This window comes from Triticum urartu, chromosome 4A (assembly GCF_056163025.1).
Source record: "Triticum urartu cultivar PI428250 chromosome 4A, HENAU_Tu73, whole genome shotgun sequence".
In the NCBI taxonomy this organism is placed as follows: domain Eukaryota; kingdom Viridiplantae; phylum Streptophyta; class Magnoliopsida; order Poales; family Poaceae; genus Triticum; species Triticum urartu.
The window spans coordinates 145200311-145219416 of record NC_141876.1 but is presented as its reverse complement, the minus strand read 5'-3'; positions in this window follow the sequence as shown (position 1 = coordinate 145219416).

The window sequence follows — 19106 nt, the reverse complement described above, 5'->3', positions numbered from 1 at the left end:
CAATCAATGTACTAAAACGTCTTAATGATCTCTGTTTTTTTTTCAAAATTAAAACGTCCCTCCTTTGGTAACATATGTCCACCACGGGATAATTTAACATGCATCGTAGTTGCGATGGATTCACGGTGTGTGTGTGTGTGTGTGGGTGTGTGCGTGTGTGTGTGTGTGTGTGCGTCTGGGGGTGGCGGGTGGCTCACAGTACACTACGAGTCGTGAGCCACCATGTGGGTTGGCCGTTTTGTGAGGCAGGTGCCACATCACAACCGTGAATTCGTTATTTAGAACATTACACAACCCTTTCGTACATACATGTTTTGGCCACATCCAGTCGATGGTTGTCCTACACGACACTCGATACTCAGGTGTGATGCTTTCTGTGGGCCCGCGAGGTCGTCGTCCATCACTTTGACGAATAGCCAGCAGTCAGGTTAATTTGACCAGCAAGGTAGAATCTTTTTTGTTTGTGTTATGGTGGGAGTATATATATAAAGTATGTGTCAAAGAGGTGGGAGGGGACTAGCATATATACTATACGTAAGCGTCCGTGAACAAGTACACCTCACTCAGTGTCGGGACTTTTTGGTTTCCGAGGCACGTGCCACATCAAAGTTGTGAAATTGGCTATTCAAACATCACACAACACCTCTTTGGGCCACATGCATGCAGGCGATGGTTATCCTAGGACACTCACGCGTGACGCTTCCATCTGTGGGCCCACAAGGCCATCGTCGATGCATGCATCACTTTGACCTACATCGGGAGAGGTTAATTAATTTCACCATCAAGGAGGATTCTTTTTGGGTTGCATTATGGTAGGAGCATATAGTATGCATCGAAGAGGGGGAAGGGGACCATCATATGTAGTACGCTTCATGAACCTCACTCTGTGTGGGGACTTTACGGTTTTAGAGGCATGTGCCACATCAAAGTTGTGCATTTTGGGTATTCACCATATGGTTGGCCCACATGCAAAGTGATGGTGGTTGTCCTCTCGCACCCACTTAAGCGGTTATCAGAGATATCGATGCTTTCCATCTGTGGACCCGCTTTGTCCATCACTACTTTGCCTGACAACAAGAGAGGTTAATTTGACTTAGGAGGGGATTATTTTTTGTTTGTAATATGGTATATATATATAGGTCATGCTCTGGGATGACATAATACAGTTTGAGCACACACATGCATGTGTATGCACGAATCCCTCCCATCGAGTCGAAGTGGCCAGTACCACGACACATCATGAACCGATCTCGCTTTGTGTGGGGACTGTACGATTTTCTACGCACGCGCCACATCAATGTCGTGAAATGGTATTCAAACATGCGTGCACGCATCACCTCCATGCATATGCATGTAGTGGTTGTCTTCGAATGGTACACTCCCTCGCATGGTTATCGGCGACAAACCTATATATTCGTGGGCCCGCGTGGACATCCATGATCACCATGACCGACAACAAGATAGATTACCATGGCGGATTCTTCCTTTGGTTCGTGCTATCATAGTATAGGTCATGGTGAGACTCAGACCTAATTAAGTTTGAGCGCATACTATGCACGCATGCATGCATGAATCCCCGTCATCGGCTTGAAGTGTGGTGTGACATACATATGCATTGTCAACTAACCCTCACTCTGTGTGGGAATTTCTCGTTCGAAAGCACAGTGCCACATCAAAGTTGTTCCATTGTGTATTCGAACACATCTCTCCATACATATGTTTGGGCCACACGCAGGCAGTGGTTGTCTTCGGGGACTAGCTTCTTGCGTGATTATTGGTGAGCTAGCCCATCTCCGAGGTCGCATGGACGACCATCACTTTTACCAACAACAAGAGAGAAGTTGTACGACCAAGGTGGATTATTCTCGGTCCGTTTTATGATCCATCTTGGTGAGATGCCTCTCTGGCCTGCCGACTGAAAGTGGGTGGGTGTGGGGGGTGGAGGGACTGCTACTTCGCACTTTGCTAGGTGAACCTCCGTGGGGGGAGGCATGCATACATAGCTTAGGATTCCCTTCCCGCCGACACGAGGTGGGGAGGGGGGCAAGCAATACCATGCGCTTTGCGAGATAGGTGCCACATTGAAGTTGCATTTGTTATTTGAACACCAAACCACCCTTTTCATACATATATTTGGTCCACATGCATGTGTGTTCGTGTTCTGACCCTCTCCCGCGTCATTTTTTGCCAAATCTATGAACATTAGACAAGTCGGATGACGCAACAAACACGGTTCACTCACACTAACCGTGTGCCACGCCGGTGCCCCTGTCACGCACATCCGCATAGTACATTGGGCTCCACGAGGCTTCCCCTCTCAAAAATACCTACCCGCCTGTAGCTTTTTCTATTTGATAACACACGGTTATTATGTTTCGACCGTGTGTGATGTTTCTTGTTCCCTCTCCCGCCTGCATCCCTCGAAAATATCTGCCCGCCTCGAGGGTTTTTCTGTTTCATAACACACGGTTGTTATCTCTAGACCATGTGCGATGCACCATCATCCAAATTTTCAATAGCACCGGCATTTCAGTCCCGCAATTGACTCCCGCATAGTAAAATTTTCAGTAGCCGCGTCATTTCCTCAAACACAACCCCCCCCCCTCCACACACACACAGATACACACACACACCAAAACCTCCTCGGGCACGCGCGCGCGCGCACACACACACACACACACACACCCTCCCTCACTGGAAACCCTAGCAAGGTCGCCGCCGCCGCAAGGCCTCCATTGTCAACATCTGCCGGTTTGCCCGTGCAGCTTACCTACCGATCTCCATACCCAGGCCGCCCTGAGTTTCTTAGATGATGCCTGCCAAACGCCCCCTTTCCCACATATCCCCATCCCCCACTCGAGAGCGTCGTAGCCTAAGCCTGGCTACGCTTCCCGTGGAGCTCGAGGAGCGACTGGCCCAAAAGAGGTGTATCGCGGTCTCTTCGCACGACGTCGCCGAGGAAGCTGGCGATCATTACTGGCCGCATGCACTCAATCAGCAGGCCAAACTATGCGGGTATGTCGCGGACGCCGGCTACGACATCGAGGTCGTCGACAATGACGGCCTGAGGCGGGCTATGTCACAGGTTAAGTGGCCCACCTCCAACCCCTCGGGTTCAACCGTCGTCGATCTCATCCATGGCCCTGCCGCTGATCTTCTCTGGCTCGTTGTCAAGAATTTTCCATCCTACATCGCCATCGAGCCCCTTTTGTCATTTCTGAAGGACACATTCTGTGACGCTGGCTTGGGATTCCCAGCTTCCAAGTCAGACCTCATCGACGGAGACCACGAGGAGGGCACCCCCTCCGGCTCTTCCAAGGGGAAAGAGCCCGTCTGCGACATCAGGGAGGGCACCCCACAGTCGTGCTCTTCCAAGGGGAAGGAGCCCATCTGCGACAACATGGAGCGCATCTAGGGTATGTGCTCTTCCCATCAGAACGAGCCCATCTGTGACAAGTGAGGAAACCCATGATTTGTTTTGCCATGCCTCTTCATAGGGGGGAACCCATGATTTGTTTTGTCGAGTCCCTTTTGTAGTGTAGTGAGAATATGTCCAGTTTTAATTGGTATATTTGGTTGTTTGCAGTATGCCTTGTTTATTTCGGTTGTTCACAATGTGCTCTATATGTGCAATTATTTACTGTGCGTACATTTCATCAATCCATTTTTAAACATACCGATAGGAATGCATATATTTGCTTGTTGTTAAGCCTGTTATAGCTAGCATATGGCTCTTTTAAAGTTTTTTGATTGTTCGGGATATCGGTAGCTGGTACCAATATAGGCCGGGGGTTGATAAGGGACTAATTGGTGAATCAGACTTTTAACTGAATATATCTATAACCCATTTATTGGTAGGTTAACTAGGGCCATATGTAATATATCTGAGGCTACATAGCAGCATGCACTGTACTTAATGTCTAAATATGCAATCCTAGGCTACATAGCAACAAGGAAGAGTGTTACCTTAATGTTCTGATGATGTCTAGATATACGTAGAAGAGCAACAGCAACAACAGTAACAACAACAACAACAACAACAACAACAACAACAACAACAACAACAACAACAACAACAACAACAACGACAACGACAACGACAACGACAACGACAATGACAACGACAACAACAACAACAACAACAACAACAACGACGACGACGACGACAACGATGACGACGACGACGATGACGACGACAACGACGACGACGACGACGATAACAACAACAACAACAACAACAACAACAACAACAACAACAACAACAACAACAACAACAACAACAACAACAACGACAACGACGACGACGACAACAACGACAACGACAACAACAACAACAACAACAACGACGACGACGACGATGACGACGAGAACAACAAAAACGACAACAACAACAACGACGACAACGACAACGACGACGACAACGACAACAACAACGACGACAAAAACGATGACAACAACCACAACGACAACGACAACGACAACGACGACGACAACAACAACAACAACAACAACAACAACAACAACACAACCCTATTTGGATACTCAACTTAGCTAGAGGTTAGAGTTGGTTTCTAGCTCATGACTAACCCTGAACTAACTCCATCCAAAGAGGTGTTTGGATGACAGGGTTAGATTGACAATAAATGCACTAGGAGAACTAGCTCCAATTAGCACCTCTTGGGTTGGATCTTTTTTTGGGTGGGTTAGATGCAACTAGCTCAAACTAGCCCTCGTGTTTGGATATACTTCAGGGCTCTTTAAGCCTGAACTAGCTCAAACTAACTCTAACCCATGGATACAATAGCAGTTAATGAGCCGTTAATTTGTAAGAATGCAATAAACTCCTTCCGACACATAATATAAGATGTTAATTCATCTAATATGTAAGTATATTGGATGTTATAAGATATTATAAAAGAGTGTTGTACTACATCATTGTGCAATTGATGTTTAGCTTCTAATATTAACTTGGTGCTTTTACGTACATATGTCATTGGTAAAGATCCATGCTTCGACCCTTTCAGCGTATGGGGCAATGAGATATCGATGAACCATCATCAAGTGAGGAAGCTGATAAAGATTGTTCATAAAATGGGTCAAAAGATGGCAATTAAACAATTTGTTTACACTTTATCCAAGACAACAGCGAACTGCGGGATGGTAAGTAAGTACTCTGCAGCCTTCTTTTTACTACCCATAATGAGTTGTATTAGATGACAATGTCTGGATCTTTTTCCTTTGCAGTGGTTCCCAAAGCAGTTTACTCAAGATTACCTCTCAAACTACATGATTGGTGGGCATGCAAAGGTTAAAGTATTTCTACCAGAACATGGTGATTATCTAGATGTTTTCATGAAGACCGTGGAGGATGGGCGGTCGGCCATCACAAGGGGTTGGACTAGAGTCGTGCGTGCCTTCTGCATGGAGGAGGGCACAATATGGGTATTCCACTTCACCTTGTTCAGCAACCAACATGTATTTTGCCTCTTTCTTTACCGTCTTTAATAGTACAAGTATACAACTGTGGTTCATCATTCTTTATTTGGTTCTTATGTAATTCTTGAACATATGTACCTATGAATTGAATAATGCATTGGTTGTTTGAACCTGATGGATATGAATAAAGCCATAGCATACATTCAAATTCAAATCCGGTACAATTTGAAATAGCAGCAATTAAATTATAGTGAAATTATGCTCTGCAGGTCGTTACGCCACACACTGTTGGTAAAACACAATCGTTTGTGATATACACCATAATTTGACACGGTTAGAGAGGAAACGTGTGCAAGCATGCACACAGTTGTCATTTGCAAAGCGTGTGCGATGTCAAAAAATATCACAAATAGTGTGGGCAAACTAAACGTTTGTGATCGTTGCCTTATCGTACACGATTCGCAACCATGAACTGTTTCTGATGTGGTATGCATCATAAACATTGCGCCATAGAATAGCGTGTGCGATAGTTGTTGTGTACGACGATGTTACGACGGTCTGACGTTTCGTAATCCTGTCTGATACTCGTACGACGATTAGCTAATCTTCTTAATTAGTTATCACATACAGTTTGAGAAAAGCGAATGTGTGTGATTGTCTGCTTATCATACACGCTCTATAATAGTGAACCGTTTGTGATGGGCCGCGCATCGTAAATGTAGCACCACAGAATACCGACTGCGATGGCAATGCAAGCACAAACGAGTAGCTAGTACTGTATATGCATCAAGGCTCCCTATCCCCGACGGTTTATGGGTCGTGTGGGAAGGACCCCCCCCCCTATCGCCCACACTCACTTGGCGACAGTTCCAAATGTCGTCGCAGAAAGGGGTTAAAAACCGTTTGTATAGCACCTCGCTGTACCAGTGGCTTATGATCAGATTATCTATGAATATTATTTGAGTATTCTCTGAACTCTTTTATGCATGACTTATATAGCTTTGTATTTCTCTTCGATCTATTGATTTGGATTGTCCAACTAGATTGATTTTTCTTGCAATGGGAGAGGTACTTTGTAATGGGTTCAATCTTGCGGTGCTCAATCCAAGTGACAGAAGGGGACATGACACGTATTTTTTTCTTAACTTAATACACTATATGAATGCTAGATAGCGGTCAATGTGTGGAGTAATAGTAGTAGATGCAGGCAGGAGTCGGTCTACTTGTCTCAGACATGATGCCTATATACATGATCACTGCCTTGGATATCTTCATAACTATGCATTTTTCTATCAATTGTTCAACAGTAATTTGTTTACCCATCGTATGCTTTCTTTCAAGAGAGAAGCCTCTAGTGAAAACTATGGCCCCCGGGTCTATATTTTAATATATTATTTTCATATCTACAAAATCAAAAACATAAAAATACCTTGCTACAATTTATTTACTTTATTTTGTTTGCACTTTTATTTATCTTTTATATCCATCACTATCAGATCTCATCCTTGCAAGTAACTATGAATGGCAACCCCTTTGTCGCGTTGGGTGCAAGTGTTTGTTTGTTTGTTTGTTTGTGATGGTGCTATTATTGGAGACTTGTGTGTTCCTCCTACTAGATTGATAGCTTGGTTCTTAACTAAGGGAAATACTTATCTCTACTTTGCTGCATCACCCTTTCCTCTTCAAGGGAAAAACCAACGCAAGATCAAGAAGTAGCAATGGGTTGCTAGAGTGACAGAAGCTTAAACCCTGGTTTATGCGCTATTCTGTAAGGGGCTGATTTGGATCCATAGTTTAATGCTACGGTTTATTATCTTAATTCTTCTTTCATATTTGTGGATGCTTGCAAGAGGGATTAATCATAAGTGGGAGGCTTGTTCGAGTAAGAACAACACCCAAGCATCGGTCCACCCACATATCAAATTATCAAAGTAGCGAACGTGAATCAAACAAACATGATGAAAGTGACTAGATAAAATTCTCGTGTGTCCTCAAGAACCCTTTACATATTATAAGAGACCGTTCCGTCTTTTCCTTTGCTACAAAAGGATTGGGCTACCTTGCTGCACTTTTGTTACCGTTACTACTTATTCCCCGTTACAAATTATCTTCCTATCAAACTACTTGTTACCGATAATTTCAGTGCTTGCAGAAAATACCTTGCTGAAAATTGCTACCTCTTGAGCACTGCGTTAGTTTTCCCTTGAAGAGGAAAGGGTGATGCAGTAGAGCAGCGTAAGTATTTCCCTCAGTTTTTGAGAACCAAGGTATCAATCCATTAGGAGACCACGCGCGAGTCACCTCGTACCTACACACACAAATAAGAACCTCGCAACCAACACGATAAAGGGGTTGTCAATCCCTTCACGGACACTTGCAAGAGTGAGATATGATAGAGATGATAATAATAAGATAAATATTTTTGGTATTTTTATGATATAGATTGAAAGTAAAATATAGCAAAATAAAGTAGATTGGAAACTTGTATGGTGGAGAATTGACCTGGGGGCCATAGGTTTCAGTAGTGGCTTCTATCAAGATAGCATAAGTATTACGGTGGGTGAACAAATTACTATCGAGCAATTGATAGAAAAGCGAATAATTATGAGAATATCTAGGCATGATCATGTATATAGGCATCACGTCCGAGACAAGTAGACCGGAACGATTCTGCATCTACTACTATTACTCCACACATCGACCGCTATCCAGCATGCATCTAGAGTATTAAGTTCATAAGAACAGAGTAACGCCTTAAGCAAGATGACATGATGTAGAGGGATAAAATCATGGAATATGATGTAAACCCCATCTTTTTATCCTTGATGGCCACAATACAATACATGTCGTTTCCCTTTCTGTCACTGGGATCGAGCACCGCAAGATTGAACCCAAAGCTAAGCACTTCTCCCATTGCCAGAAAGATCAATCTAGTAGGCCAAATCAAACTGATAATTCGAAGAGACTTGCAAAGGTAAAGCAATCATACATAAAAGAATTCAGAGAAGATTCAAATATTGTTCATAGATAATCTGGATCATAAACCCACAATTCATCGGATCTCGAAAAACACAACGCAAAAGAAGATTACATCGAATAGATCTCCAAGAGAATCGGGGAGAACTTTGTATTGAGATCCAAAGAGAGAGAAGAAGCCATCTAGCTACTAGCTATGGACCCGAAGGTCTGAAGTAAACTACTCACACATCATTGGAGGGGCCATGGAGTTGATGTAGAGGCCCTCCGTGATCGATGCCCCCTCCGGCGGAGCTTCGGAAAAGGCCCCAAGATGGGATCTCTTGGGTACAGAAGGTTGCGGCGGTGGAATTAGGTTTTTGTGGTGCTCCTGGATGTTTGTGGGGTATATGGATATATATATATATAGGAGGAAGAAGTAGGTCGGTGGAGCAACGAGGGGCCCACGAGGGTGGAGGGCGCGCCCAAGGGGGTGGGCGCGCCCCCTACCTCGTGGCCGCCTCATTGATTGCTTGACGTCCACTCCAAGTCTCATGGATCACGTTTGTTCCAAAAATAACGCTCCCAAAGGTTCCATTCCGTTTGGACTCCGTTTGATATTCCTTTTCGGCGAAACTCTAAAATAGGCAAAAAACAACAATTTGGGCTGGGCCTCCGGTTAATAGGTTAGTCCCAAAAAGAATATAAAAGTGTAAAAATAAGCCCATTAACATCCAAAATAGATAATATAATAGCATGGAACAATCAAAAATTATAGATACGTTGGAGACGTATCAAGCATCCCCAAGCTTAATTCCTGCTCGCCCTCGAGTAGGTAAATGATAAAAACAGAATTTTTGATGTGGAATGCTTCCTAACATATTTCTCAATGCATTTTTCTTTATTGTGGCATGAATGTTTAGATCCGAAAGATTCAAGATAAAAGTTTAATATTGACATAGAAATAATAATACTTCAAGCATACAAACTAAGCAATCATGTCTTCTCAAAATAACATGGCCAAAGGAAGTTATCCCTACAAAATCATATAGTCTAGCTATGCTCTATCTTCATCACACAAAATATGAAATCATGCACAACCCCGATGACAAGCCAAGCAATTGTTTCATACTTTTGATGTTCTAAAACTTTTTCAATCTTCACGCAATATATGAGCGTGAGCCATGGATATAACACTATGGTGGAATAGAATGGTGGTTGTGGAGAAGACAAAAAAGGAGAAGATAGTCTCACATCAACTAGGCGTATCAACGGGCTATGGAGATGCCCATTAATAGATATCAATGTGAGTGAGTAGGGATTGCCATGCAACAGATGCACTAGAGCTATAATGTATGAAAGCTCAACAAAAGAAACTAAGTGGGTGTGCATCCAACTTGCTTGCTCACGAAGACCTAGGGCAATTTGAGGAAGCCCATCATTGGAATATACAAGCCAAGTTCTATAATGTAAAATTCCCACTAGTTTATGAAAGTGACAACATAAGAGACTCTCTATCATGAAGATCATAGTGCTACTTTGAAGCGCAAGTGTGGAAAAAGGATACTAACATTGTCCCTTCTCTCTTTTTCTCTCATTTCATTTTTTATTTGGGCATTCTTTTTTTTGGCCTCTTTTTTTCCTTTTTTCGTCCGGAGTCTCATCCCAACTTGTGGGGGAATCATAGTCTCCATCATCCTTTCCTCACTGGGACAATGCTCTAATAATGATGATCATCACACTTCTTTTTACTTGCAACTCAAGAATTACAACTCAATACTTAGAACAAAATATGACTCTATGTGAATGTCTCCAGCAGTGTACCGGGATATGCAATGAATCAAGAGTGACATGTATGAAAAAAATTATGAACGGTGGCTTTGCCACAAATACGATGTCAACTACATGATCATGCAAAGCAATATGACAATGATGAAGCGTGTCATAGAAAACAGAACGGTGAAAAGTTGCATGGCAATATATCTCGGGATGGCTATGGAAATGACATAATAGTTAGGTATGGTGGCTGTTTTGAGGAAGGTATATGGTGGGTTTATGGTACCGACGAAAGTTGCGCGGTACTAGAGAGGCTAGCAATTGTGGAAGGGTGAGGGTGCGTATAATCCATGGACTCAACATTAGTCATAAAGAACTCACATACTTATTGCAGAAATCTATTTGTTATCGAAACAAAGTACTACGCGCATGCTCCTAGGGGGATAGATTGGTAGGAAAAGACCATCGCTCGTCCCCGACCGCCATTCATAAGGAAGGCAATCAATAAATAAATCATGCTCCGACTTCATCACATAACGGTTAACCATAAGTGCATGCTACAGGAATCACAAACTTCAACACAAGTATTTCTCAAATTCACAACTACTCAACTAGCATGACTCTAATATCACCATCTCCATATCTCAAAACAAGCATCAAGTATCAAACTTCTCTTAGTATTCAATGCACTTATATGAAAGTTTTTATTATGCCTAAAAGCAAATTGCCATGTTGTTCTAAAGGACTCTCAGAATAATATAAGTGAAGCATGAGAGATCAATTATTTCTATAAAATAGAACCACCGCCGTGCTCTAAAAGATATAAGTGAAGCACTAGAGAAAAAACTATATAGCTCAAAAGATATAAGTGAAGCACATAGAGTATTCTAATAAATTCAAATTCATGTGTGTCTCTCTCAAAAGGTGTGTACAGCAAGGATTATTGTAGTAAAATAAAAATCAAAGACTCAAATCATACAAGACGCTCCAAGAAAAACACATATCATGTGGCGAACAAAAATATAGCTCCAAGTAAAGTTACCGGTGAACGAAGACAAAAGAGGGGATGCCTTCCGGGGCATCCCCAAGCTTAGGCTTTTTGGTGTCCTTGTATTTTACCTTAGGGTGCCATGGGCATCCCCAATCTTAGGCTCTTGTCACTCCTTGTTCCATAATCCATCAAATCTTTACCCAAAACTTGAAAACTTCACAACACAAAACTTAACAAGAGAATCTCGTGAGCTCCGTTAGCGAAAGAAAAGAAAACACCACTTCAAGGTACTGTAATGAACTCATTATTTATTTATATTGGTGTTAAACCTACTGTATCCCAACTTCTCTATGGTTTATACACTCTTTTACTAGCCATAGATTCATTAAAATAAGCAAACAACACACGAAAAACAGAATCTGTCAAAAACAGAACAGTCTGTAGTAATCTGTAACTAACGCAAACTTCTGGAACCTCAAAAAGTTCTAAACTAAATTGCTGGACGTGAGGAATTTATCTATTAATCATCTGCAAAAAGAATTAACTAAATACCACTCTCCAATAAAAAATGGCAGCAATTCTCGTGAGCGCTAGAGTTTCTGTTTTTTACACCAAGATCAAAAAGACTTTCCCCAAGTCTTCCCAACGGTTCTACTTGGCACAAACACTAATTAAACACAAAAAACACAACCAAAACAGAGGCTAGATAAATTATTTATTACTAAACAGGAGAAAAAATCAAGGAATAAAAATAAAATTGGGTTGCCTCCCAACAAGCGCTATCGTTTAACGCCCCTAGCTAGGCATAAAAGCGAAGATAGATCTAGATATTGCCATGATAATGATAAGGTAAATCGCGAAAGCTCATCTCATACTCTCTAAGTTCAGCAGCAAGCTTTCTTTGTGGCAAGCAAAAGTAATCAAAAGGGCTAAATTTAATGGGACAAAAGTCCCCAAGATCAAGCTCGGGAGGTGTTGGTTCCTCCTTTGGCCCCTCATATTGCACAATCAATTCATCATTATAAGCATTCTTTTGGCAAAAAGTCATGAGCCTTTGTTCAAGGGAAAAACCTAGCCCATTGTTCTGGATGGCAAAATTATCATTAAGTTCAGAGATCCTATTAACAAGAGCATCGGTAGGAACCTTTTTTCTAAGGTTTTCATTAAAAGCAACATGATCTAAAGATCGTAAACGCATAATGTCTTCTTGATAGAAAAGGATCGCTTTTATGGGAGGACGGCCAGCGTCCACCCTATAATGCGCAAAAATTTCATTGGCTTCTTTTATTATAAATATGAGCTCATGAGCTAAAAAGATGGTTGCTGCTCGCTTAACAGAAGAATGCTCAATATTAGAAAATTCCAGGAAAATCCTTTGTATGGAAGGATGCATATGTAAAAATTGTCTTTCGAGTTCAACTATGAGCAAAGATATAGCATTTGCGAGACTACTAGTTTTATGAAGGATAGATCCACTCATGGTGGGCAAAGCACCGGCACAAGTAAAGAAATCTTGAATAACTCCCTTCCCAATAATATTACCGCTACCAATCCGAAACTTTTTAGTGTGTAAAATAGTAAGATTTTCAAGAGGATCATCAATAGCATCAAAGTTTCCCATATTATTATCCTTATCAACGATAACCTCCCCAGTTTCAGACATGATGGCAACATATTGCAAAAAGAACGAGCACACAGAAGGCGGGAAGGAAAGAGAGGCGAACGGAAAGAGAGGGCGAATAAAACGGCAAGGGTGAAGTGGGGGAGAGGAAAACGAGAGGCAAATGGAAAATAATGTAATGCGAAGGATACGAGTTGTGATGGGTACTTGGTATGTCTTGACTTGGCGTAGATCTCCCCGACAACGGCGCCAGAAATCCTTCTTGCTACCTCTTGAGCACTGCGTTGGTTTTCCCTTGAAGAGGAAATGGTGATGCAGTAGAGCAGCGTAAGTATTTCCCTCAGTTTTTGAGAACCAAGGTATCAATCCAGTAGGAGACCACGCGTGAGTAACCTCGTACCTACACACACAAATAGTAACCTCGTACCTACACACACAAATAAGAACCTCGCAACCAACGCGATAAAGGGGTTGTCAATCCCTTCATGACCACTTGCAAGAGTGAGATCTGATAGAGATGATAATAATAAGATAAATATTTTTGGTATTTTAATTATATAGATTGAAAGTAAAAGATAGCAAAATAAAGTAGATTGGAAACTTGTATGGTGGAGAATTGACCCGGGGGCCATAGGTTTCACTAGTGTCTTCTCTCAAGGTAGCATAAGTATTACGATGGGTGAATAAATTACTATCGAGCAATTGATAGAAAAGCGAATAATTATGAGAATATCTAGGCATGATCATGTATATAGGCATCATGTCCGAGACAAGCAGACCGAAACGATTCTGCATCTACTACTATTACTCCACACATCGACCGCTATCCAGCATGCATCTAGAGTATTAAGTTCATAAGAACAGAGTAACGCCTTAAGCAAGATGACATGATGTAGAGGGAAGAATTTCAGAGTGAAGTGGAAAATCATCGTAACAAGAAAATAAAGTTTCTACGATCTGATCGTGGAGGTGAATACTTGAGTTATGAGTTTGGTCTTCATTTGAAACAATATGGAATAGTTTGGCAACTCACGCCACCTGGAACACCACGGCGTAATGGTGTGCCCGAACGTTGTAATCGTACTTTATTAGATATGGTGTGATCTATGATGTCTCTTACTGATTTACCACTGTCGTTTTGGGGTTATGCTTAGAGACGGTTGCATTCACATTAAATAGGGCACCATATAAATCTGTTGAGACGACACCATATGAAATGTGGTTTGGCAAGAAACCTAAGCTGTCGTTTCTTAAAGTTTAGGGCTGCGATGCTTATGTGAAAAAGCTTCAACCTGATAAGCTCGAACCCAAATCGGAGAAATGTGTCTTCATAGGATACCCAAAGGAAACTGTTGGGTACACCTTCTATCACAGATCCGAAGGCAAGATATTTGTTCCTAAGAATGGGTCCTTTCTAGAGAAGGAGTTTCTCTCGAAAGAAGTGAGTGGGAGGAAAGTAGAACTTAATGAGGTAATTGTACCTTCTCCCTTATTGGAAAGTAGTTCATCACAAAAATCAGTTCCAGTAATTCCTACACCAATCAGTGAAGAAGTTAATGATGATGATCATGAAACTTCTGATCAAGTTACTACCGAACCTCGTAGGTCAAGCAGAGTACGATCCACACCAGAGTGGTACAGTAATCCTGTTCTGGAGGTCATGTTACTTGACCATGACGAACCTACGAACTATGAAGAAGTGATGATGAGCCCAGATTCCGCGAAATGCATTGAGGCCATGAAATCTGAGATGGGATCCATGTATGAGAACAAAGTATGGACTTTGGTTGACTTGCCCGATGATCGGCAAGCCATAGAGAATAAATGGATTTTTCAAGAAGAAGACTAACACTGACGGTAATGTTACTGTCTACAAAGCTCGACTTGTTGCGAAAGGTTTTCGACAAGTTCAAGGAGTTGACTATGATGAGACCTTCTCACCCGTAACGATGCTTAAGTCTGTCTAATTCATATTAGCAATTGCCGCATTTTATGATTATGAAATTTGGCAAATGGATGTCAAAACTGCATTCCTTAATGGATATCTTAAAGAAGAGTTGTATATGATGCAACCAGAAGGTTTTGTTGATCCAAAAGGTGCTAACAAAGTGTGCAAAGCTCCAGCGGTCCATTTATGGACTGGTGCAAGCCTCTCGGAGTTGGAATATACGCTTTGATAGTGTGATCAAAGCATATGGTTTTATGTAGACTTTTGGAGAAGCCTATATTTACAAGAAAGTGAGTGGGAGCTCTGTAGCATTTCTAATATTATATGTGGATGACATATTATTGATTGGAAATAATACAGGATTACTGGATAGCATAAAAGGATACTTGAATAAGAATTTTCTGATGAAAGACCTCGGTGAAGCTGCTTATATATTGGGCATCAAGATCTATAGAGATAGATCAAGACAGTTAATTGGACTTTCACAAACCACATACCTTGATAAAGTTTTGAAGAAGTTCAAAATGGATCAGTTAAAGAAAGGGTTCTTGCCTGTGTTACAAGGTGTGAAGTTGAGTCAGACTCAATGCTCGACCACTGCAGAAGATGGAGAGAAAATGAAAGTCATTCCATATGCCTCAGCCATAGGTTCTATCATGTATGCAATGTTGTGTACCAGACCTGATGTGTTCCTTGCTATAAGTTTAGCATGGAGGTACCAAAGTAATCCGGGAGTGGATAACTGGACAGCGGTCAAGAACATCCTGAAATACCTGAAAATGACCAAGGATATGTTTCTCGTTTATGGAGGTGACAAAGAGCTTGTCGTAAATGGTTACGTCGAAGCAAGCTTTGACACTGATCCAGATGACTCTAAGTCACAAACCAGATACATATTTATATTGAATGGTGGAGCTGTCAGTTGGTGCAGTTCCAAGCAGAGTGTCGTGGCGGGATCTACGTGTGAAGTGGAGTACATAGCTCCTTCGGAAGCAGCAAATGAAGGAGTCTGGATGAAGGAGTTCATATCCGATCTAGGTGTAATACCTGGTGCTTCGAGTCCAATGAAAATCTTTTGTGACAATACTAGAGCAATTGCCTTGGCGAAGGAATCCAGATTTCACAAGAGAACCAAACACATCAAGAGACGCTTCAATTCCATACGCGATCAAGTCAAGGAGGGAGACATAGAGATTTGCAAGATACATACGGATCTGAATGTTGCAGGCCTGTTGACTAAGCCTCTCTCACGAGCAAAACATGATCAGCACCAAGACTCCATGGGTGTTAGAATCATTACTATATAATCTAGATTATTGACTCTAGTGCAAGTGGGAGACTGGAGGAAATATGCCCTAGAAGCAATAATAAAGTTGTTTTTTATATTTCCTTATATCATGATAAATGTTTATTATTCATGCTAGAATTGTATTAACCGGAAACTTAGTACATGTGTGAATACACAGACAAACAGAGTGTCCCTAGTATGCCTCTACTAGATTAGCTCGTAAATCAAACATGGTTAAGTTTCCTAACCATAGACATGTGTTGTCATTTGATGAATGGGGTCACATCATTAGAGAATGATGTGATGGACAAGACCCATCCATTATCTTAGCATAATGATCATTTAGTTTTATTGCTATTGCTTTCTTCATGACTTATACATGTTCCTCTGACTATGAGATTATGCAACTCCCGAATACCGGAGGAACACCTTGTGTGCTATCAAACGTCACAATGTAACTGGGTGATTATAAAGATGCTCTACAGGTGTCTCCGATGGTGTTTGTTGAGTTGGCATAGATCGAGAGTAGGATTTTTCACTCCGTGTATAGGAGAGGTATCTCTGGGCCCTCTTGGTAATGCACATTACTATGAGTGTAGCGACCAGACCTCAAACGGTCCAATCTCTGTGCTCCGGTGTCATCCCTGGATCAGTAATGCTGACACCACACAGTACTTGAAGGATTTATAACAGAGTAGCAATCACACACTTATTACATCGAGTGTCTCAAAAGAGAACTTATTACAATAAATATGGCTTAAGGCCATCTAATAACGATAACAGCGGAAGGCTTGGAAGATAAGTGAGTCCATCAAATCCAATGGCATCACTGAGTATAGAACCACGACCTAAAGGCACCTTACTCGTTGTCTGAAAAGTCTGCAACATGAACGTTGCAGCCCGAAACGGGTCAGCACATGGAATATGCTGGCAAGGTAACACATAGAGAGAAAAGAAAGAATAAGACTATACTATATGCATATTTGGCTGGTGGAAAGCTCTATGGTTACAGTTTTGCGTAAAGCCAATTTTTCCCTACTACAAAGGAATAAATTTTATTTAACTATCATGGTGGTTGTTAAACATTGAGAGTGTAGACACGCTCTCAATCCCAATTAAACATCATCATTAAACCCAACAAAATTAATTAGAGTAACATGATGAGATTCACATGATAATCCAAGTACTAGATACTCAAGTTGTCCATAAGCGGGGACAAGGCTAACCATGATTAGTTTATACACTCTGCAGAGGTTTGCGCACTTTTCCCCACAAGACTCGATCTCCTCCGTTGGGATTCTCGCACTACATGGTGTTTGAGAAACAGATGACCGAGACATAGTCTTTCAGAAGCGCTAGCACCTTACGATCGGGTAGACCGTTACACCTACTTTCCCCTACATCTACTAGTCTACCACTGTAAGAGTTCGCACGACTTAATCAACTATGCTAGAGCCCATAGTAGCTTGTGGCTGCACACGGAAGTTTCTAGTATGAATAATCTCATGATCCCTTTGAGCCTGGGTGGCGGTCCATAAAGAAAAACAGGCAATCACTGGAATACCCAGGTGCCTCAATCCACCCAGATGTGTATTTAAGTTGCCACCTTAGATAAACCATTAATTTAACAATCTCACATCTGTCATGGATTTCACTCATCCAATCCACGTCTACTAGCATAGCATGGCATAATAAGCAAACATAGAAGTAACTCCCAAAGGTTTGATAATAACAGGTAATAGGTACTACCTCATCTACTTCCCAAACCCACAATTTAATTAGATCATAATCATTCAATGTGTGAGGATTGATCTAATGCAATAAAACTGGGTAGTAGGAGGTATGATCAAAGTGTTACTTGCCTTGCTGACGATCCGTGAAACCTAGCGATTCGAAGTAGCAAGCGGCGCACTCCGGGTACTCTATCGCAAACAAACAAGCACACAATAAGTACTCAACTAATGCACAGGTAAAACTCAAATAAGAGATCTAACCAGAAAGTTCAACTTAAGAACTCTGGTTGGCAAAAAGAATCGAATCGAACGAAGCAACGAAAGACAAACGGCAAAAAAACAAGCTTCGTTTACTATTATGGATCTAGGTCAAATTTTATAGAAGCAAAAACTTGTTTGAGTTGGTTAAACGGAAAGAGGGTTTCAATACAAAACTCCAGCCGCTCGAATCGCCTGATTCCGATAAACGAGCGAAAAGTTATACTAGAACGAAAATCGGATGAGAAATCGCGATCAGAAAAATCGCAGATTTAATCCGAGAAAAAGAAAAACGACGAACAGATTAACGAACAAACGTTCGTTATCTGGATCTAAACGAAGAACGCGTTCGTTAAAACAAACGAACGAGCGAACGCTCGCTAATTAACTAAACCGAGAAAAAAACCGATCTATCTAAAAAATGAATCTAAAAAAACAAAAAAAATGGTGAAAACCAACTGTTTTCTAAAAAAAACCGGCGGGCGGTTCGACCTCGTCGGTGGCGAGCTCCGGCGGCGGCAGGGCGGCGGCGCGGCGGCGGCAGCAGGCGGCGGCGGCGGCTAGGGCGGGCGGCGCGGGCGGCTAGGGTTTGGGGCGGCGGCGGCTTTGGGCTGAGGCGACCCGGGTGGCGCGCTGTATAAAGCCCCCGACTAGGCGGTGTCCTGGCCGGACACGGCCCAAGGTCGGTTCGGATTGTTTTTAAAAAAAAATTACGCTCAGAAGAAAAAAACAAAAGGAATACTAAACGGACTCCAAAAATCCCGAAATAAATTTTCCCCGGCTCCTAAAATGAAGCCGCACAGGATGAACATTTATTTGGGGCCTAGATGCAATTTTGAAAAACGCGCATTTTTCCTAAATTCAAATAAAATAGCAAATAAAACCAAAATAAAATCTTATTTGATTTTATTATTAAATCCTCAATATTTCTTTATTTTTGGAAATTCATTTTATTCCCTATCTCATATTTTTATGATAGGAATAATTGAAGATAAAATAAATAAAATCAAATGATCCTATTTTTAAAATTTAAGAAAACTCAAATATGAAAATAACGAAATCCCCAACTCTCTCCGAGGATCCTTGAGTTGCGTGAAATT